The sequence below is a fragment of the Bufo bufo genome, chromosome 6, assembly GCF_905171765.1.
Source record: "Bufo bufo chromosome 6, aBufBuf1.1, whole genome shotgun sequence".
Taxonomy (NCBI): domain Eukaryota; kingdom Metazoa; phylum Chordata; class Amphibia; order Anura; family Bufonidae; genus Bufo; species Bufo bufo.
This window is the reverse complement of record NC_053394.1, coordinates 258,102,340-258,126,444: the sequence shown is the minus strand read 5'-3', so window position 1 is coordinate 258,126,444 and position 24,105 is coordinate 258,102,340.

Below are 24,105 nucleotides of genomic sequence, written 5' to 3'. Positions count from 1 at the left end.
TGCCGCTCTGTCCACCCACCTGCCCAGCCGACCAATTAGAAGCGATCCTGAGAGGTGGCGTGACCGCCACCTCTCAGGATCGCAGGACGGTGATTGGTGGTGTATTATCACACCACTGATCACCGTCCTATTCCTGGTTATCGGGTCACCAGAGACCCGAATAACCCGGAAACGCAGCAAACCGCAGGTTTGAATTGACCTGCGGTTTGCTGCGATTGCCAAAAAGGGGGGGTCACAGGACCTCTTTGGGCATTGTACCAAAGTGCCTGCTCAATGATCTGAGCAGGCACCTGGTTCCGATCACCGCCCGCCACGCGGCGGTGATCGGAAATACACAGGGCGTACAGGTAAGTACCAGGACATTAGGGCGTACCTGTACGCCCTGTGTCCGTAACAGGTTAAGGTATATTGGTACCGCAGTATACCCTATGACAAATTTTGCGTGCTGAATCCTTGCCCCGGGTTCTGAAAAGCCTAGCTAAACATCTGGGATCCACCCCTCCAGAACAGGACCCTAAAATAAAGGCGAGCATACTGTACATACAAAGCATGCTCTATCTTCATTGCTATGGGAGTTCTGAAAATTACTGAGAAACTGCGCTTGGCTATTTTGGTAAGTCCCATAGCAATGATTAGAGAGTGCACAGAGCATATATGGCCACCTCTCCATTGAGTGCAATGGAACTGCTGTAAATAGCAGAGCCAGTGTTTCTCTATTTTTGGAATTCCCATAGCGGTGAACAGAGGCTCGTCTCACTTGTGCAGCTGCTCCCCCTTGACTTCGGGGGCCTGTTCTGGGATGAGAAATACCCTTTGACAGGAGAATTTTCTCCAGTTTATAGTAGATCGGGAAGCAAAGTATTGACCAGTCCTTGGGACATAACTTAATATTTTAGCTAAGACAGCAGGGGCGGCGTCAGCACCCGGTAAACCCAGGCAAATGCCGTGGCCCACTGCTCTTGAGGGGGCCCACTGAGCTACTATGAGCACTTCCATCAATACAGATGGAAGCACTCATTGCTGTCATTTCACTTACGCAGTACCCCTCTGGTGGGCCCTCTGAGTCACATAAGGCCGACTTCTGCAGAGCTTCAGACACGCCCCCTCTTCATTCCGTTCAGCAGAGCAGCAGGTTACCTTACCAGCTTCAAACATGCAGAGTTTGTCAGTGAGTCTGTACTGTGACTGTCTCTTATCTGTGGGACAGGAGGGGGGAACTCTTCGAGCTGCTGCTGGATGCTGCTTCATGCTATTTAGTTGTTTTACTGTTTCATTAAGCAGTTTGCCTCCATGACACCTGCCCCTCCCCCCCATATCCTGTCCTATCTCATCCTCATGAATCCCCTTCTGTCTCCTTTCCTCCCTCATGTATCCAGAGCTCCTGTTCCACCCTCCTATCTCCTGTTGCTGCCCTCCACAGACCTCCTTCCACTACTTCTTGTATGAATCTCCTCGGAGCCCCTTCCACCTACTTGCTGTGTTCCCCCCTCCTGTCCATCCAGGGCCCTGGGCCCCTCTCTCGCTCCTTTGCCTCTCATTATGGTGGCGTCTAAACAGCATTCACCATAAGGACTTTCTAACATCACAGGGTCATGTGACTGTGCCCCTCAGCCTGTACTGTGCCCCCTTATACCCTGCATTGTGCCCTCTTACCACACCCTGTACAGTGCCCCTAGTCATTCCCTGTACTGTGCCCTCTTATACCCTTTTATCCGGTCACTGTATGGCGGTGTTATCCGGTCACTGTACAGAGAGGTGTTATCCGGTCACTGTATGGCGGTGGTATCCAATAACTGTATGGACATAACTGCATCCCTTTCCCTGCCCACGCCACCTTTTTTAGACAATATAACAAAAACAAAGACAGGTGCACTCTGCGGTCTTACTAAGCCCTCAAACTGGTGTTAAAATTGAGAGATTAGCCAACATGTCCTACGTGAGGACATGTCTAAGCCCGAGCACTGCGCCAAGGTTTCTCAAGTAGCTAGGGACCTAACGCTAAACCTACCTGGGCCGTATGGGCAATACCAGGAGCCAGTGGACAAATTACAGGAGCGCAAGGTCCGACTCAAAGCAATCTACCAGTAACCTCCAGCATGTGACCATGCATATAATGGGAGGAGGCAGAGAGCTCTGAGCCCCACCCAAGACTGGCTGATATAGCCCAGGCCTCACATGTGCACCAGAATGCTGCCTGTTGATGGAAATAAAGGCACATTCAGACTAGGAATTTCTACACCTCCAAAAAAATCTAAATACAAACTACAAATTGGCGTGGTATTAAAAAGCAGGAAGTGCTCAACCCCATATGCAGTGGTGCATCTATACCAGGGGCCAGATCCTGCACTTGTGGTCCGTGAGGTAATTCTAAACTTACAGGCATTCTATTCCCTCCCACCTTTTACCTATTTCTATCCAACCAATCTGTTCGACTGGCAGGTATATTTATCTGTCAGTTTTAATGTACACTCACCTAAAGAATTATTAGAAACACCATACTAATACGGTGTTGGACCCCCTTTTGCCTTCAGAACTGCCTTAATTCTACGTGGCATTGATTCAACAAGGTGCTGATAGCATTCTTTAGAAATGTTGGCCCATATTGATAGGATAGCATCTTGCAGTTGATGGAGATTTGAGGGATGCACATCCAGGGCATGAAGCTCCCGTTCCACCACATCCCAAAGATGCTCTATTGGGTTGAGATCTGGTGACTGTGGGGGCCATTTTAGTACAGTGAACTCATTGTCATGTTCAAGAAACCAATTTGAAATGATTCGAGCTTTGTGACATGGTGCATTATCCTGCTGGAAGTAGCCATCAGAGGATGGATACATGTTCTCATTCTGTTTACGCCAAATTCGGACTCTACCATTTGAATGTCTCAACAGAAATCAAGACTCATCAGACCAGGCAACATTTTTCCAGTCGTCAACAGTCCAATTTTGGTGAGCTCGAGCAAATTGTAGCCTCTTTTTCCTATTTGTAGTGGAGATGAGTGGTACCCGGTGGAGTCTTCTGCTGTTGTAGCCCATCCGCCTCAAGGTTGTGCGTGTTGTGGCTTCACAAATGCTTTGCTGCATACCTCGGTTGTAATGAGTGGTTATTTCAGTCAACGTTGCTCTTCTATCAGCTTGAATCAGTCGGCCCATTTTCCTCTGACCTCTAGCATCCACAAGGCATTTTTGCCCACAGGACTGCCGCATACTGCATGCCAAGCTAAAAATTGCTTAAATCACCTTTCTTTCCCATTCTGACATTCAGTTTGGAGTTCAGGAGATTGTCTTGACCAGGACCAGACCCCTAAATGCATTGAAGCAACTGCCATGTGATTGGTTGACTAGATAATTGCATTAATGAGAAATAGAACAGGTGTTCCTAATAATTCTTTAGGTGAGTGTATATATTTTTGTGTATAGTTTTTAGAATAATTTAATCGTTCCAGTTTTGCCCTTGTTACTTGAATATTTGATCTATGCTAAGTCCTCAGAAGAGACCTACTGCTGCATTGTTTTATTTTTATAAATTGTTGATTGGTTAGCTAGGTTGCAAATAACCGTTTCTTCCCTTTAGGATTAGCTAGCCGGGGTCTCTTCACCCCGATTCAATACGAAAAGTGGTGGCAGCAAATTAATTTGATTCTCCAGCGTGAAATAAATAATTTTATTTTTCCGATTGTATCATGTATGGGCACACCAACCAATCTTAAATGTCTACTGTGCTCACAGTGGAAAAGCAGTATTGGCAAGTGCTGTGCCAGTACTGCGGATCCCAGAGTGTGAACTGCCATAGGAGAAGGAGACAGCAATTGTACTTTTTTCTCCTCACTGAGCAAGGACCTTCAGTGGGAGGAGCTGCTGCTGTATGTAGTACCTGTTTCTGTAAAACAGAAGTAGGTAGGGGAAACCTATAGATCTAATAAAAACATTCAGTACTGCCTGGGGGCCCCTTCTGAGCTCTGGCCCGAAGCAGTTGTTTCCCCTGCTTCCCTGATACCTACGCCACTGTATCAGAGGCATAGCTTTCTTTTTCTTTTTTTCTTTTTTTTTTGAAAACAGAGCTAATTCCCTAGACTAGAGGAACATTTCTTGGCCTACAACACTCCTACTAGGTACTCTCCCCAAGAAGAAACAGTACCACAAGATGTCTGAATAAGTGGCATATTCCTTATTTCCAAGGTGGGTTTCTGATGTATGTGCAAGGGATGACAGAAACTTTCATGGGATACCAATTCTTGATATCAACCAATGCTGATCTCACACAGATTTAAACACAGAATTCTGTCCGAAAGCTACATGCAATCTGACACATGTGAACGTATGGTTAAATTTTTTCTTCAATAAAAAGATTGATGAGCTACTTTACGAAAACAATACATAGTAGCGCAATACCTAAATATATATATGTAATGTGCATCTCTGAAAGGCATCTGCTTCCCTTATATGGACTGATCCCTTTAATCTTTTCCCCCTGCCTTAACCGCAGGCAAGTTGTCTGCACAGTTTTGTAAAGCCTTTGTGTGGTAAGGTCCACCCTGTAATCATTTACATTAGCCCACAGCTCTTACAGAGGACACTTCAGTTATGCAGCAAGTGCCAGCTTCTGCTTTATCCTGGGACATTCTTGGCTGCAGAAGTGAAGCCTGCACCTGTTTCCCCACTATGACAACATAGGAGTTTGAAAGCAAAATATTAATATCCTGGTGCTCACACGCAGTGACACAATCATCCACTTAAAAAGCTAGGGCATGGCATGTGTTATACATATATGCGCAAAGGCCTCTTCCACCGGAGCCATTCTCACAAACTTCTAAAATCTAATAAAGCTAATTACATTTTTACTAGAATTCCTATACCATGCATAGAGTGGACATGTTTCCTTGCTCGCACTGTCAGTAATACCTTCTGGCAGCACATGGTGTTAATTTAGTTAACACACACATAACTTCAGTGACTAATATACTACTCAGTATTTCTCAAAGCGACGATCAGTCTAAAACCAAGATGCTTAAATTTAGATCATGCCTGTATGGTGATTCCTTTGCATTACTCCATAAGACATTTTTCCTGCTCGTTTGGACTGGCTGCCTCTTTGTGATCAAGAAAAGTTCCGTGCAGTGATTCCTACTTTGCAATGTAATGAATGAACGGAAGCGAGGGCTGTCAAGATTTAATTGTTATTTTATACATTATGGGGGTCATTTATTATTTAAGGTTGTTTTTATGTCAATTTTAAGTCTGGCTTTGCTTTGTGTGCATGCACCAAATTTATGAACTGGTGCACCTTAATAATATATGTGGTGTGAGTGTAATATCGTTTACACCTTTAGGTGTAAAAGTTGACCAGGTGCAAAAGTTGCACATAGTAATTGAGTCATAATCCAGGTCTAGTCTCACTTTTAGCTCTTAAACATAGACCACTGTGAAATGTGGCAAAGATCACAAAATGTCACAAAAATGCCACACTTGCCATGACTTAAAACTTTTTTACACCACAAAATTGACTGATTTGACAGATTTTGACAGATTTTCAAGACATTTGGACACATTTTTGGTGTAAACTATGCCATCAAATAGGTGGTATCAACTAGACTAGACAATCTAAAGATGCACAAGAGTTTTGTTTCAGCATTAGCTATTCTGATAAATTTGGTGAATTTTCAGGCTGCCTGTCTATGTTTACTCTGTCTACAAATTAGAGAGTTTTAGTAAATATGGGCCAATGTGTGTGGCTTTACTGATTCTGGCAAGTTACAGAGAGGTTACAGGTAGAGATAAGCAAATTTTTTAAAGATTCGATTAGCCAGTTCGCCAAATTTTTGGGAAAAAATCTGGTTTGATCTGAATACATTCGCAGAGAATTACGTTAAAAAGCTGCTATTTCCTGGCTGCTGAGAGCCTTTATAGTGGTGTAGAACACTGTGCCTTGTAGTAACACACATAGGGAGTCTGCTGTGGTAGAGAAATAATACTGTGAGTCCGTATGACATACAGAGGACAGGCGTCGCACTTAGAATCACTGCACACTTCACTTATTTGGGCAGTCACGGGGCCAAAACTGACCAAATAACTCTAGTATGATCTCAGCCTTACAGGTCAATGTCTCAAGTAGTGCCCCCATGACAGAGTGGAGAGGGTGTCAGGAGTAAGTTTGTATTGACATCACAGATTCTTTTGCCCTTCGTCTGATCCGTCATAAGAACAACACCCAAAAAACGGACCCTGTCTTTTGAGAATCCGCCTTCACATGGTCATCATTTGGTCAATAATCCATCAGTATTGCTAATGCCCAAAAAAACAAAACAGGAGTGGATCCAAAACAGACATGATATGTGAACAGAATAGTTGCATGTCTTCTGTGTTTTGTACCCACTCCTGCTTTGGGCTATCAAATCACAGACAAATTATTATATATATTTTTTTGAATGGGGGAGAAAAAAACGATGTTTATTTAACAAACAGGATATTAACACACACAAAATACAACACAGAATGGGCAAAGCTACAAGATTTAAAAGACAAACTGGAAAATCAAAGTGCTTCATGTAATGCAAGGCACCAAGGAAACAGACCAATGTAGATGAAGCAAGGGGTTTTATTCAAAAGAAAGTAAACAAAGTCCAGGCAAACTTCACTGGTAACAAATAACAGAAATACCAAAACGAATAGAAGCCAGGGGAAATCCCAATCCGTGCTTTAAATCGCTGTGCACACTTGCCAGACGAAAGGATGCATCACGAGGAATTCCTGATCCTGGGTCCCACTGGAAAGGATGGAGTCCAGACAACCTTCAGTCACTAGCACAAGTAGTATGACCTGTATGTGGAAAGGGAAGGATAACAGTGGGCAGTGACCGACTGGAAGATCACCTTCTATGTGCTTGCTAACAAATCCCAGGGTGCCAAGTGTCCACTCCCCATAGGTCATGAACTTCCCTACACCTGTGTACACAGCCGTGGCCGGTCATTGGCAATTAACCCAATGTCAGCCCCCCTAATCTACACTGAATTTGAGGCCAGGTCGGCGAGGCGCATAAGAAGCGCATACACGCGACCACGCATCCCCTTGCGAACCCGTTCCCAAGCGTACACGCGGACGGACGACAGGCTCGGGGAGAGTATGTGAGTGCGTAGATATCGACACCAAAGTGGAATCCGCAAGAGGTACCGGAGACAAGTCAGGCCTGCCACTAGCCCGGATGTGGTGTATCAGTGGAGACACGCGTAACTTGTCCTGACCCTTTTTGGTCACACCGGAGTGCGAGACAGGTGAGGATCCCACACTTCATCAGCAAGAATGGATTGACGACCAGTGTCGGTTTAACCACGAGGGTAATGCATACGGATCAAGAAATGTATGGGGTTATGGCTGATAACTGGAGAACAGTCCAGCAAAAAAGCCGACTCCAACTTATTCTGTGACGAGCTGGGTTGCTGATAAGTGGATTCTAAAGTGTCTGAAGAAATGCGAGTAAAGACATAGGAATAAATTGTCTACTTCCTCCAACATGACCTCGTTCTTTGATTTATGAATATAATTCCATAAAGTCTTGAAGTCCTCTGCGTGGATGGCATAAGAAATGTCCATGTGAGGTTCAACGGGCACAGAGAAAACAAGCTCTGTGGCCGACACTGATCCAGACACATCATACCCGGTCCACATCGCTGCTAGCCAGGTAATGTCCTGAGAACTGATCACCAGATTACTGAAACAACAGTCAAAGTTTCTTTGGAACCACGTCCCTACGATAGCCATAAGCGCCTCGGATCCGTTATTCAGGAAGAGTGGGAGGCAAGTAAATATATTAGGTAACACCTCCAATAGATTGTCCTCTTTGTGCATCCTGCAGAACCAACCTGTCCACACAATCCGGTCCTCTGTGCTTGCCTTGGTGAGTAGAGGCTTGGCTGAAATCGGTATGAGCACAGGCAGTGGATCTCTGTCCTTTCCTTTGAGTCCGGGTAAACAGGAAGATTTTCTGAGACCACTTTAATGGCAAGACTTTTCTGCTTCTCGACATCTATGTGGGCAGACAGGTGCTTGGAATACTCTTTCAGTCTGGTTCCATCAATTTCTAACCTTTTTTTATGAACCAGACACACTCTTCTCTTCCAAACAGGGGGTGCCTGGGGTTCTCCCATTGACTTCCATTGTGCTCGGGTGCTCGGTAGAACACACGAGCATACCGATGTGTTTGGCCAGAGCACACAAGTACTTTGGTGGTCGCTCAACACTATTACTGGCATTACAGTGATTGGCTGGCCGAAACACGTCATTGGGTGTTATAAAGCACCCAATGACATGTGGTTCGGCTCAGTGTTAGACAGGGAAAGTTGTGCTGTAGAAGGGACAGATAGTGTAGGTGTAATGACCGGCGTCACGCAAAGGGAGGGAAATGGGAAGGCCCTGTCCAAGGGAGAGGGAAAGATGGTGACCCCTGACTCACCTTGCGGCTGGCACCTGACTGCCCTGACATCCCTAGACTGGTTCCTCACCCGTACGCCGATCACGTGCCTAAACCCTGGCTTTCCCTAAGATGAGCCCTATGTAGTGAACGGGGCGGTAAGATCACTAGTCCGCACAACTGACACTAAGAGGAAAATACCAAGGAGAGGACAGACAATACAGACAAACATATAATCTCAGGTGGGTGACAACAGCAGACCACCAAGGCCCAACAGGGATCCGGAGGGTAATGTTCTGGAACAACAACCAGGGAACACGGCTACACAGCTCCAGTGGGTCAGTATAGAAGTCCAGGCAGGAAGCTCTATATCTGGCAAACAGAGAAATGAGAGATGGGAATATAAGGAGGTTGGGATTGCTGGACAAGAAACAGCTGAGGAGGAGAAGCTACGGATCCCTGAGTGAGCCAAAAAGGATTGCAAGGCAAACCCAGAAAGCTACCATTAATAAACAGCACTGTTTTTAGACATAGAGCGCGCAGCCACCCGCTGCGACTTCCTGACCCCGGGTATAACGGAGTCAGGCGTGGCTCTTGACACCCTCGTGACAGTACCCCCCTCTCTACGAGGGGCCTCCGGACACTCAGGACTAGGTCTCTCAGGATGAGAGGCATGAAAAGCCCGAACTAACCTGTCGGAGTTTACCTCAGACGCTGGAACCCACATTCTTTCCTCGGGACCATAACCCCTCCAATGCACCAGATATTGAAGAGAGCGGCGGACCCGACGAGAATCAACAATTTTGGATATTTGAAACTCTAGATTACCATCCACAACAACAGGAGGAGGTGGCAGCGGTGACGGTTCTAGAGGTGGAACATACTTCTTGAGTAACGACTTATGGAAGATGTTATGGATTTTAAAAGTCTGAGGTAGCTCGCCAATGAACCTAGGACCCAGTTTCCAAGAGGGAACCTTTAATTTAATATTCCTAGTAGACAACCACACATAGTCATTCACTTCTAGGTCCGGACCTGGCGACCGTCTCTTATCAGCCATGCATTTATATTTACCTCCCATATTTTTCAAATTAGCTTGCACTTTCTGCCATACAGAAGAAAGAGATGACGAAAACCGTTCCTCTTCGGGAACCCCAGAAGACCCCCCCCCCTCTTTGAAAGTACAGAATTTGGGATGAAAACCATATGCACCAAGAAATGGTGACTTGCCAGTAGATTCCTGACGGCGATTATTTATGGCAAACTCGGCTAACGGTAAATATGATGACCACACCTCTTGGTTTTCAGACACAAAACATCTTAGATATGTCTCAAGGTTTTGGTTGGTACGCTCAGTCTGTCCATTCAACTGAGGATGGAAAGCTGAGAAAAAGGACAAGTGTACCCCCAAACGGGAACAAAAAGCTTTCCAAAATTTAGAAATAAACTGGGTTCTCCGATCCGAAACAACATCGGAAGGGACCCCGTGAAGCTTCACAATTTCACTGACGAATACCTGAGCAAGAGTCTTAGCATTAGGTAGTGCGGGTAACGCAATGAAGTGTGCCATTTTGCTAAACCTGTCCACTACTACCAAGATAACTGTTTTACCCGCAGACAAAGGTAAGTCAGTGATAAAATCCATTGACAGATGTGTCCATGACCTATTGGGAATGACAAGTGGCAATAAAGACCCTGCAGGACGTGTATGAGAGACTTTCGCGCGCACAAGGAGAACAGGAAGACACAAAATCCATTACATCCTGACGCAGCCTTGGCCACCAAAAACGACGAGACAATAGCTCCAAGGTTGCTATACTACCCGGGTGCCCAGCAAGTGCCGAATTATGATGTTCCTTTAATAATTCGAGACGCAGGTTTAACGGTACAAACAATTTCTCTGAGGGGCAAGAGACCGGGGCGTCCCCCTGGGCCTCTAACACCTTCCCCTCCAGAACAGAGTGTACCGCAGAGACAACCACTCCTCTTTGTAGAATGGGTACCGGATCACTCACATTACCCCCTCCAGGGAAACAACGAGATAGTGCATCTGCCTTGGTATTTTTTGCCCCAGGACGATAGGTAATAACAAAGTTAAACCTGGTAAAAAATAGCGACCACCTAGCTTGTCTAGGGGTGAGACGCTTAGCTGATTCGAGGTACAGAAGGTTTTTGTGGTCCGTAATCACAGTGACGGGGTGGATTGCCCCTTCTAAAAAGTGATGCCATTCTTCAAATGCTAGTTTAATAGCTAATAGTTCCCTATTGCCAATATCATAGTTCTTCTCTGCTGCAGATAGTTTTTTTTAGAAAAGAACGCACAAGGACGCCATTTGCCAGGAGACGGACCCTGAGACAGCACAGCCCCCACTCCCACCTCTGACGCATCTACTTCAACAATAAAAGGCTGGGAGACATCAGGTTGGATTAGTACAGGTGCCGAGGTAAACCTCTCTTTTAGAGAGGAAAAAGCAATTTTAGCGGCGTCAGACCATTTAGAAAAATCAGTCCCCTTCCTAGTCATGTCAGTAAGGGGTTTTACAATCACCGAATAATTTTTAATGAATTTTCTATAGAAATTTGCGAAGCCCAAGAACCGTTGCAGTGCTTTGAGGTTCTCAGGAAGATCCCAATCTAAAATTGCCTGGACCTTCCTAGGATCCATACGGAAACCTGAAGCAGATAATAAATAACCTAGGAACTGTATTTCCTGAACGGCGAAAACACACTTTTCAATTTTAGCATATAATTTATTCGTCTGTAGGACCTGCAGTACCTGTCTGACATGCACCTCATGTGTTTTCAGATCCGACGAATAAATTAAAATATCATCTAGGTATATTACCACAAACCTGCTGATAAGATGACTAAAAATGTCATTAACGAAATGTTGGAAGACAGCAGGAGCATTGGTCAGACCGAAGGGCATGACTAGATTTTTATAATGCCCCTCAGGGGTGTTAAAAGCTGTCTTCCACTCATCCCCTTCCTTGATACGAATCAGATTGTAGGCCCCCCTAAGATCAAGTTTGGAGAACCACCTAGCACCCGCAATCTGATTAAACAGGTCAGGAATGAGAGGAAGAGGGTATGGGTCTCGGATGGTTATCCGGTTTAATTCGCGAAAATCTAGGCAAGGACGCAGGCCCCCATCTTTCTTTTTAATGAAGAAAAACCCTGCAGCCACGGGTGAAGAAGAGGGTCTGATGTGTCCCTTAGCCAAGCTCTCGGAGATATAATCTTTCATAGCTTGTCTCTCTGTACCTGAAAGATTATATAACCTGGTCTTGGGTAATTTTGCACCGGGAATCAGGTTAACCGGGCAATCATAAGGACGGTGAGGTGGTAACTTCTGACAACCCTTTTCAGAAAAAACTTCCTCAAAGTCCGAAACAAATGTAGGTAGGGTAGCTATGGAGGCGACTAAGCAATTGCTATTTAAGCAATTTTCTCTGCACTGCTCACTCCACTCCAATATCTCCCTGGCCTGCCAATCCACCACTGGATTGTGCGCTACCAACCAGGGATGACCCAGCACTACCGGAGTGGGAAGCCCCTCCAGAACATAACATGAAAGCAACTCGTTATGGTGGTCCCCTACCCGAAGGTGTAAGTTATGGACAATGTGAGTGAGGTTTCTCTGAGACAGAGGAGCACAATCAATAGCGAATATGGGAATAGGTCTCTGTAGCGTACAGAGAGACAAACCCATAGTGTGGGCAAAATGGGCATCTATCAAATTTACTCCTGCTCCACTGTCTAGAAAAAAAGAAATAGTCTCCGTCTTAACACCAAAAACAACAACCGCTGGCAACACAAATTGCGATGTTCATATGGAGGAAACGTATACCCCCCGGCTGACATCCTCCACACAGCCTGGGGTTAGTAGTTTTCCGGCGGTCTTTTGTTTTTGAGGAAGGAAGGAGAGACATTAATAAAATGACCCCTCTCTCCACAGAAAAAACAAACCCCACGCCTACGGCGAGCCTCAGGAGGACGGACCTGACGAGTAGTTCTTCCTAGCTGCATAGGCTCGTCTAAGTCCGTACAGACTAACTGCTGCTTGGGAGGGGTTACCAATTGCTCCGGATTTTTCAATCTGTCCCTAAGACGTCTATCTATTCTGATAGAAAGGGACATCACCGCATCAAGGGAAAAGGGAGTCTCATACAGCGCAAGCACATCCTTAATCCTTTCGAATAACCCAGAGCAGAACTGACTCCTGAGAGCCGGGTCGTTCCACTGGGTATCCGTAGCCCACCTACGGAACTCTGATCAATACTCCTCTACTGACCGCTCTCCCTGTAGGAGTTTCCATAATTTTGATTCAGCCAGTGCGACCCAAGGCCCCAAAAAATACATCCACTGACCGGAGAGCCTGGGAATCAGTGGGTAAAGAGAACGCCCAGGATTGTGGGTCCCCCTGCAGCAGGGAAATAACAACCCCCACCCGCTGTTCTTCATTACCAGAGGAGTAAGGGCGCAGCTTAAAATATAATTTATAGGCCTCACGGAACGTCACAAATTTGTCCCTTCCCCCAGAAAATCTGTCAGGAAGAGCAACCTTGGGTTCCGCAACAACCTGGTTACCTGTAGCAACCGCTGGGCTTGCGGTCTGTTGCAATTGCTGCTGTTGCTGGAGGACCGACGCCTTCAATCCCGCCACCTCCCAAGACAGGCCTTGAAGTTGCTTTGACAAAGCAGCAATTGGATCCATACTGGATTCTAAGTAGGTAGAAAGAAATTATTTTAATTTTTATTTTTTATCTACACAAAATAAGGGCCAGATATAATGTAATGACCGGCGTCACGCAAAGGGAGGGAAATGGGAAGGCCCTGTCCAAGGGAGAGGGAAAGATGGTGACCCCTGACTCACCTTGCGGCTGGCACCTGACTGCCCTGACGTCCCTAGACGGGTTCCTCACCAGTACGCCGATCACGTGCCTAAACCCTGGCTTTCCCTAAGATGAGCCCTATGTAGTGAACGGTGCGGTGGGATCACTAGTCCGCACCACTGACACTAAGAGGAAAATACCAAGGAGAGGACAGACAATACAGACAAACATATAATCCCATGTGGGCGACAACAGCAGACCACCAAGGCCCAACAGGGATCCAGAGGGTAATGTTCTGGAACAACAACAAGGGAACACGGCTACACAGCTCCAGTGGGTCAGTATAGAAGTCCAGGCAGGAAGCTCTATATCTGGCAACCAGAGAAGTGAGAGATGGGAATATAAGGAGGTTGGGATTGCTGGACAAGAAACAGCTGAGGAGGAGAAGCTACGGATCCCTGAGTGAGCCAAAAAGGATTGCAAGGCAAACCCAGAAAGCTACCATTAATAAACAGCACTGTTTTTAGACATAGAGCACGCAGCCACCCGCTGCAACTTCCTGACCCCGGGTATAAAGGAGTCAGGCGTGGCTCTTGACACCCTCGTGACAGTAGGGAATTGATTCAATTGAATTTTATTTTATTGTTAGGCAGGGTTGGTGTTAGAGACCCAAAAGTCCTTTTAAGGACTATTGTTGTGTCTGGCAGCAATATATATTTTTAGCGCAACCTTTGCTAAATTGTGTGCAATTGTAGAGACCCAAAAGTCCTTTTAAGGACTATTGTTGTATCTGGCAGCAATATATATTTTTAACGCAACCTGCGCTAAATTGCGTGCAATTGTTCGGCCACTGCATTACCGCCGCAACATTACATACACTACATCTCCAGTATAACGTTAGAGCATCCGAATTATCTGTGACATTAAGTGTAATTTTTTCGCCGCTGGTGGCAGCGAAATTACCTGCGCTACATCTCCAGTATAATGTTAGCGCATCTGAAATATCTGTGACATTCAGTGTAATTTTTTCACTGCTGGTGACAGCAACATTACCTGCGCTACATCTCCTGTATAACATTAGCGCATCCGAAATATCAGTGACATTCAGTGTAATTTTGTCGCTGCTGGTGGTAGTGACATTACCTGCACTACATCTCCTGTATAACGTTAGCGCATTTGAAATATCAGTGACATTCAGAGTAATTTTCTCGCTGCTGGTGGCAGCGACATTACCTGTGCTACATCTCCTGTATAACGTTTGCCCATCCTAAATTTCAATGACATTCAGTCTAATTTATTTGCGCATATACTTACAAAACCTGCGCTACTGTACGTGCGAAAAACTTGCAAGCATATATACCATTTAATATGCGGAAGGCGAGCAGTAAGGGACGGGGAAGTGGCTGTGCTGCTGATGATGCACGCAGAGGCCGAAACATGCTTATCCACGATACCTAGCTTCATGTTCCAGTTTGCAGGGAGGCGCAGGACACCACTCTCAAAGTCACACCAGTGCGACCATGTGGTCGGTTGGATTGCAGCAGATAATGCTTCCAGTCGGTTAAGCACCACCCTGTCTTCCACAAAGTCCAGTCTCAGTAGCCAAGAGTCTGGTCAACAGAATCCTCACCCTGATCCTCCTTCCTCCCACCATGGAGAGTCTTGGCAAACAAGTGATCCCACACTTGGATATTCCGAGGAGCTCTTTTCATCGCCATTCCTTTATTTGGACCTCTCACCATGCCCGCTTGAAGATGAAAAGATCTTGTTACCTGATTCCCAAACCCTTGAGCATCCACAGTCAGAAAAGGATGACGGTGGGGATCGGCAATTAGTGTTTCACGAGGTGGATGATGATGATGAGACACAGTTGCCTATAAGTCAACGGCAATTACCAGATTACTGAAACAACAGTCAAAGGTTGATGTTGAGGATGAGACACAGTTGTCAATAAGTGAGGTAATTGTTAGGTCAACAAGTCAGGAGGATGACCAGAGTGAGGAAGTGGGAGAGGAGGTTGTAGACGATGAAATGACTGACCCAACCTGGGAAGGTGGCAAGCCGAGCTAAGACAGCAGTAGAGAGGGGGAGGGATCCAGAGCACTGCAACAGGCTGGAAGAGGCAGTGGGGTGGCAAAAGGGAGAAGGCGGGCCGCACCAAACAGGCCCGCAACCGTTCCCCCGGGGCCTTGACAAGGGGTAGATGTTCCGCAGTCTGGCGCTTTTTTGAGAAAAGTGTGGACAATAAAAGAATTGTTATTTGCAACCTGTGCCGTACCAAAATAAGCAAGGGCGTGAACAATAGCAACCTCACCACCACCAGCATGATGGCATCAAATCACCCTAATAGGTGGGCTGAACGCCTGGGTCCACAATCAGTGTCTGTGGGTCACACCACTGCCTCCTCTTCCATGTTACGTGCTGGCCAATCCCCTGTCCAAGACGCAGGCCAGGATGCCTCCTGCCCTTCCCCTAGACCTTTGCAAGCACCATCAACTAGCACATCCACTTCTATGTCCCAGCGCAGCATACAAATGTCCATACCCCAGGCCTTGGAATGAAAGCGCAAATACCCACCCACAGGCCATAGCACTAAATGCGAACCTTTCCAAATTGCTGGCCCTGAAAATGTTGCCATTTAGACTTGTGGACACTGAGGCTTTCCGCAGCCTGATGGCAGTGGCCATCCCTCGTTACTCAGTCCCCAGCCGCCACTATTTTGCCGGGTGTGCCGTCATCACCTTACACCAGCATGTGTCCCGTAACATCACCCGTGCCATGACCAATTCAGTTATTGGGAAGGTCCACGACTGACACATGGACAAGTGCTTGTGGCCAGGGACGCTACATTTCCCTGACAGCACACTGGGTGAACGTTGTTGAGGCCGGGAGCGAGTGGTACCCTGGGATAGCACAGATGCTACCAACGCCAAGGATTGCGGGCCCTACTTCCATCAGGATTAACGCCACTACCTACATTAGTGGCTGCAACCCTCCCTTCTCATCTTGCAGCACCAGTCAGCCATCAGTCAGTAGCTGGAAAAGTGTAGCACTGCAGTGGGGAAGCGGCAACAGGCCGTGCTGTAACTTATTTGCTTAGGTGACAAACAGCACACTGCCACAGAGCTGTGGCAGGGTATAAGGGACCAGACTGAGCTGTGGCTCTCGCCACTCAAACTACAACCAGGCACGGTTGTGTCTGATAATGGCCGTAACTTGGTGGTGGCTTTCGAGCTCAGCAAGCTCACACCCATACCATGCCTAGCCCATGTGTTAAACTTAGTGGTTCAGCGGTCTCTCAAAACCTACCCCAATTTTCCTGAGCTATTGGTGAAGGTGCGCCACGTGTGTGCCTATTTCCGAAAGTCATCTACAGCTGCCGTCGGTCTGGCAACACTGCAGCAGCGCTTGCATTTCCCAGCTCACCGACTGTTGTGCAATGGGAGCATGCGCTGGAACTCCACATTCCACATGTGGGTCAGGCTTTGTTAGCAGCAGAGGGCAGTAGTGGAATACCAGCTGCAACATGGTTGTTGCATTTCCAGTCAGCTTCCGCTCATCACAAGCGACGAGTGGGCATGGATGTCTGACCTCTGTCAGGATTTATGCAACTTTGAGGAATCAACACAGATGGTGAGCGCCGATGCCGCTATTATCAGCGTAACCATCCCACTTCTGTGTCTACTGAAACACTCGCTGCTCACAATAAAGGCGGACGCTTTGCATATGGAATAGGTGGAAATGGGGGAAGACAGTACACAGAGTGATAGCCAGACCACCCTCATTTCGTCTTCTCAGCGCGAATTGGATGTTGATGAGGAGGAGGAGGAGCAGGAGACGGTTGCCTTCGCTACAGAGGGTAGTACCCATAGCAGGTTTATTCCATCTGTTCAGCGTGGATGGGCAGAAGAGGAGGAAGAGGATGAAGAGATTGAGAGTCATCCTCCTGATGAGGACAGCGAAGTCTTGTCTGTTGGGACTCTGGCACACATGGCTGACTTTATGTTATGCTGCCTTTCCCGTGACCCTCACGTTGTAAGCATTTTGGCCAACACCGATTACTGGTTGTTCACTCTTCTCGAGCCCCGATACAAAGAGAACTTCTCATCTCTCATTCCTATGGTGGAGAGGATGAGCAAAATGGTGCAATACCAGAAGGTCCTTGTGGAAAAATTGTTCAAAAAATTTTCAGCTGACAACGCTGGCGGTAGAGTACGTAGTTCCTTTGGAAACCGAGGAGGGGAACACACACAGCAGTTCCAACACAGGCAGGACAACACTCTCCAAGGCCTGGGACAGTTTCATGACACCCCGCCAGCACCTTCACCATGATGCGCGGCTTACTGTCACAAGGAGGGAAAAATTTTGAAAGATGGTCACGGAGTATGTAGCAGACAGTGTCTGCGTCCTCAATGATCCCTCTCTGACTTACAACTACTAAGTGTTCAAGCTGGACACGTGGCATAAACTGTCGCTCTATGCCTTGGAGGTGCTGGCCTGCCCTGCCGCCAGCGTTTTGTCAGAGCGGGTATTTAGTGCTGCTGGGGGCATAATAACTGATAAGTGCATCCGCCTGTCAAATGAAAATGCTCTTGACTCTTATCAAAATGAACAAGGCCTGGATTGCCCCGACTTCTCTACTCCACCAGAGGAAAGCGGATGAACATAAAGGCACTTTAAATGTTGCTTTTATGGTGTATTGAATACACTGTATTACCATGCACCCCTTCCACCACAAAAAAGGTTATATGGTTCAATCTTCCTTTTCTCGTCCTCCTCCTCCATCATATCAACATGCTTATTAGGCTGCCCTAGCTCCTAATGTTTTAGAGGGTCAGCTCAGCAGCAGTCCCTCAACCATAATTTTTTCAATGGTCAGCTCAGCAGCAGGCTTTCACCCATAATTTTTTCCATGGTCAGATCAGCAGCAGGCCCTCGCCCCTAATGTTTTAGAGAGTCGGCTCACCAGCAGACCCTGAAACATAATTTTATCGTCGGTCTGCTCAGCAGCATGCCCTCAACCATAATTTTTTCGATGGTCAGCTCAGCAGCAGGCACTCGCCCTTAATGTTTCAGAGAGTCAGCTCAGCAGCAGACCCTCACCCCTAATGTTTTAGATAGTCAGCTCAGCAGCAGGCCTTCACCCCTAATGTTTTAGATAGTCAGCTCAGCAGCAGGCCCTTGCCCATAATGTTTTAGATGGTCAGCTCAGCAGCAGGTCTTCGCCCATAATGTTTTAGATGGTCAGCTTGGCAGCAGGCCCTCGCCCATGAAGTTTTAGTAGGTCAGCTCAGCAGCAGGCCCTCGCCTATAATTTTTTCGAAGGTTAGATCAGCAGCAGGCACTCGCCCCTAATGTTTTAGAGAGTCAGCTCAGCAGCAGACCCTCACTCCTAATGTTTTAGATGTTCAGCTCAACAGCTGACCCTCACCCCTAATATTTTAGATGGTCAGCTCAGCAGCAGACCCTCACCCCTAATGTTTTACAGGGTTAGCTCAGCAGCAGGCCCTTAACCATAATTTTTTTTAAAGGTCAGCTCAGCAGCAGGACCTCGCCCATAATTTTTTCCATGGTCAGATCAGCAGCAGGCCCTCACCTCTAATGTTTTATAGAGTCAGCTCACCAGTAGACCCTCAACCATAGTTTTTTCAATAGTCAGCTCAGCAGCAGGCCCTCACCCCTAATGTTTTAGATGGTCAGATCAGCAGCAGGCCCTCGCACCTAATGTTTTAGAGGGTTACCAGCAGGCCCTTGCTCCTAATGTTATTGAGGGTCACCAGCAGGCCATCTATCATAATTTTTCAAGGGTGTGTATGATGCCCTCCTTTATGTGATATACAGGTTGTATTGGAGTGCCTCTTCCTTGTAATTTTTGGCAGCACTTGCACTTTGTATACAGGAAAGAATGTTTCCTAACAATTTTCCTCTAAAATCGATTTTATCTTTGGTTTTGTGCGTATTATTGTCAGTCTGTATAATTGGCGTACTACTCGGACAACATCGTTCCCAGCAGTGATATGGGAGTCCAAGATGCATCCAGACATCCTCCCTATGCTATTCCCGAACCATTTCGTGTTTCTTTCTATGAACCAGACACCCTCCCCCCTTCAGAGCAGGGGGTGCCTGGTTTAATGCTCGGGTTCTCCCATTGACTTCCATTGTGCTCGGGTGCTCGGTGGAGCACCCGAGCATCCCAAGGTGTTCTACAGCACCCGAGCACTTTGGTGCTTGATCAACACTAGTAATACACTAATGAGTGGGTACTTTGATGTTATAAATGTTAAATAACTTTATCAGACATAATAACATCATCAAAAACAGATCACCTTTTTAAAACAGGTAATAATTTCAGTGTAATTTTCCATCAACTTCTATGAAAATTAATGTCCTCCCGAATGTTTGAAGATAAATCATGGGTTTAGTTTGCTTGACAAAGATAATTACTGATTAAACAGGAAAGGATAATGGGCTATTTGATATAAATCTGAGATCTCTGGTAGCTTAAGACGGTGCACACAGTTCAGTACCATCCAGTTATACAAACATTAGTCCTGCATAAAAATATATATAGATGTCCGTTACTTAAAAATATATTACATAACTTACAAAAAATTTTTAAACATCAGTAATGAATGTAGTGGAATTGAGGTGTGAATAACAACTTAGCTTTGAAGACCTAATATGCACAGTTGCAAGAAAAAGTATGTGAACCCTTTGGAATGATATGGATTTCTGCACAAATTGATCATAAAATGTGATCTGATCTTCATCTAAGTCACAACAATAGACAATCACAGTCTGCTTAAACTAATAACACAGAAAGAATTAAATGTTACCATGTTTTTTTTAACACACCATGTAAACATTCACAGTGCAGGTGGAAAAAGTATGTGAACCCCTAGACTAATGACATCTCCAAGAGCTAATTGGAGTGAGGTGTCAGCCAACTGGAGTCCAATCAATGAGATGAGATTGGAGGTGTTGATTACAGCTGCCCTGCCCTATAAAAAACACACACCAGTTCTAGGTTTGCTTTTCACAAGAAGCATTGCCTGATGTGAATGATGCCTCGCACAAAAGAGCTCCCAGAAGACCTACGATTAAGAATTGTTGACTTGCATAAAGCTGGAAAGGGTTATAAAAGTATCTTCAAAAGCCTTGCTGTTCATCAGTCCATGGTAAGACAAATTGTCTATAAATGGAGAAAGTTTAGCACTGCTGCTACTCTCCCTAGGAGTGGCCGTCCTGTAAAAATGACTGCAAGAGCACAGCGCAGACTGCTCAATGAGGTGAAGAAAAATCCTAGAGAATCAGCTTAAGACTTACAAAAGTCTCTGGCATATGCTAACATCCCTGTTAGCGAATCTACGATACGTAAAACACTAAACAAGAAGGGATTTCATGGGAGGATACCACAGAGGAAGCCACTACTGTCCAAAAAAAACATTGCTGCACGTTTACAGTTTGTACAAGAGCACCTGGATGTTCCACAGCAGTACTGGCAAAATATTCTGTGGACAGATAAAACCAAAGTTGAGTTGTTTGGAAGAAAGACACAACACTATGTGTGGAGAAAAAGAGGCACAGCACACCAACATCAAAACCTCATCCCAACTGTGAAGTATGGTGGTGGGGGCATCATGGTTTGGGGCTGCTTTGCTGCGTCAGGGCCTGGACGGATTGCTATCATCGAAGGAAAAATAAATTCCCAAGTTTATCAGGAGAACTTAAGGCCATCTGTCCACCAGCTGAAGCTCAACAGAAGATGGATGTTGCAACAGGACAACGACCCAAAGCATAGAAGTAAATCAACAACAGAATGGCTTAAACAGAAGAAATACGCCTTCTGGAGTGGCCCAGTCAGAGTCCTGACCTCAACCCGATTGAGATGCTGTGGCATGACCTCAAGAAAGCGATTCAAACCAGACATCCCAAGAATATTGCTGAACTGAAATAGTTCTGTAAAGAGGAATGTTTGGTTGAAGTTATTGCTGCCAAAGGAGGTTCAACCAGTTATTAAATCCAAGGGTTCACATACTTTTTCCACCTGCACTGTGAATGTTTACATGGTGTGTTCAATAAAAACATGGTAACATTTAATTCTTTGTGTTTGTGTGTTAGTTTAAGCAGACTGTGATTGTCTATTGTTGTGACTTAAATCAAGATCAGATCACATTTTATGACCAATTTGTGCAGAAATCCATATCATTCCAAAGGGTTAACATACTTTTCTTGCAACTATATATGCCTTACGCATACACAGTCAAGTCACATTACTATGACCACTTCCAATTTTCAAAGTTGACAGCACGTAGCTCATGAAGGAGCTCACGTGTCATGAGTTGGTATGGTGAGTATGGCCATAGGCCATCAATATAAAACTCAAGTGAATAGGAGCATTACTGTGTTAAGCAGCTTCATCCACTACACAGTGGATGGAGCTGCATAGTTCCAGTGCTTATTTCCTGGAAACTGGAAAGCAGCTAATCTGCAGTGGTGGAAGGAGTCAACCCATGCTGATCAGATATTGATAAACTATCCAAGGACTGATAATTAACATACATGTTCTGGAAAACCTTTATATTGATGATATATTAAATTTCTGGCATCCCCTTCCCCCACATCAGCTGTTTGTTGAAGCATATGTGGGCCAGATCCATGCATTGGTTTACCACGGCTCCGTACACTGTGTTGTGGTTACTGCAGCTGAACCCTTGGAGCTTCTTTCACCAAAGTAAAAAATGTGGCTCCTTACAGGCTTTGACTATATTTAGAGACTTTCGGGATAGCCAAAAATGCACCAAATTTATTATGAGGCATAATTTACTTCAAAGAACTACTGTTTTAAGAAAATATACAATTGGCTAGCTCACAGCAAGACATCACATTTATTATTTAAAAAACATAAACCCCCTATAACAAATAAATAAAAAACAATAAAAACAATGTGTTGAGATCTCATAAGGAATATGTTCCCCAATAAATTAACCCCTTAAGGACTCGGCCCTACACTGCGTGCAGAATTATTAGGCAAATGAGTATTTTGACCACATCATCCTCTTTATGCATGTTGTCTTACTCCAAGCTGTATAGGCTCGAAAGCCTACTACCAATTAAGCATATTAGGTGATGTGCATCTCTGTAATGAGAAGGGGTGTGGTCTAATGACATCAACACCCTATATCAGGTGTGCATAATTATTAGGCAACTTCCTTTCCTTTGGCAAAATGGGTCAAAAGAAGGACTTGACAGGCTCAGAAAAGTCAAAAATAGTGAGATATCTTGCAGAGGGATGCAGCACTCTTAAAATTGCAAAGCTTCTGAAGCGTGATCATCGAACAATCAAGCGTTTCATTCAAAATAGTCAACAGGGTCACAAGAAGCGTGTGGAAAAACCAAGGCGCAAAATAACTGCCCATGAACTGAGAAAAGTCAAGCGTGCAGCTGCCAAGATGCCACTTGCCACCGGTTTGGCCATATTTCAGAGCTGCAACATCACTGGAGTGCCCAAAAGCACAAGGTGTGCAATACTCAGAGACATGGCCAAGGTAAGAAAGGCTGAAAGACGACCACCACTGAACAAGACACACAAGCTGAAACGTCAAGACTGGGCCAAGAAATATCTCAAGACTGATTTTTCTAAGGTTTTATGGACTGATGAAATGAGAGTGAGTCTTGATGGGCCAGATGGATGGGCCCGTGGCTGGATTGGTAAAGGGCAGAGAGCTCCAGTCCGACTCAGACGCCAGCAAGGTGGAGGTGGAATACTGGTTTGGGCTGGTATCATCAAAGATGAGCTTGTGGGGCCTTTTCGGGTTGAGGATGGAGTCAAGCTCAACTCCCAGTCCTACTGCCAGTTTCTGGAAGACACCTTCTTCAAGCAGTGGTACAGGAAGAAGTCTGCATCCTTCAAGAAAAACATGATTTTCATGCAGGACAATGCTCCATCACACGCGTCCAAGTACTCCACAGCGTGGCTGGCAAGAAAGAGTATAAAAGAAGAAAATCTAATGACATGGCCTCCTTGTTCACCTGATCTGAACCCCATTGAGAACCTGTGGTCCATCATCAAATGTGAGATTTACAAGGAGGGAAAACAGTACACCTCTCTGAACAGTGTCTGGGAGGCTGTGGTTGCTGCTGCACGCAATGTTGATGGTGAACAGATCAAAACACTGACAGAATCCATGGATGGCAGGCTTTTGAGTGTCCTTGCAAAGAAAGGTGGCTATATTGGTCACTGATTTGTTTTTGTTTTGTTTTTGAATGTCAGAAATGTATATTTGTGAATGTTGAGATGTTATATTGGTTTCACTAGTAAAAATAAATAATTGAAATGGGTATATATTTGTTTTTTGTTAAGTTGCCTAATAATTATGCACAGTAATAGTCACCTGCACACACAGATATCCCCCTAAAATAGCTAAAACTAAAAACAAACTAAAAACTACTTCCAAAAATATTCAGCTTTGATATTAATGAGTTTTTTGGGTTCATTGAGAACATGGTTGTTGTTCAATAATAAAATTAATCCTCAAAAATACAACTTGCCTAATAATTCTGCACTCCCTGTATTTCACCTTACGGACGTGGCCATTTTTTGCAAATCTGACCAGTGATAACTTTAAAACTCTTTGACTTATCCAGGCCATTCTGAGATTGTTTTTTCGTCACATATTGTACTTCATGACACTGGTAAAAGGAAGTAAAAAAAAATCATTTTTATTTATAAAAAAAATACCAAATTTACCAAAAATTTGTAAAAAATGGCAAATTTCCAAGTTTCAATTTTTCTACTTCTATAATACATAGTAATACCTCCAAAAATAGTTATTACTTTACATTCCCCATATGACTACTTCATGTT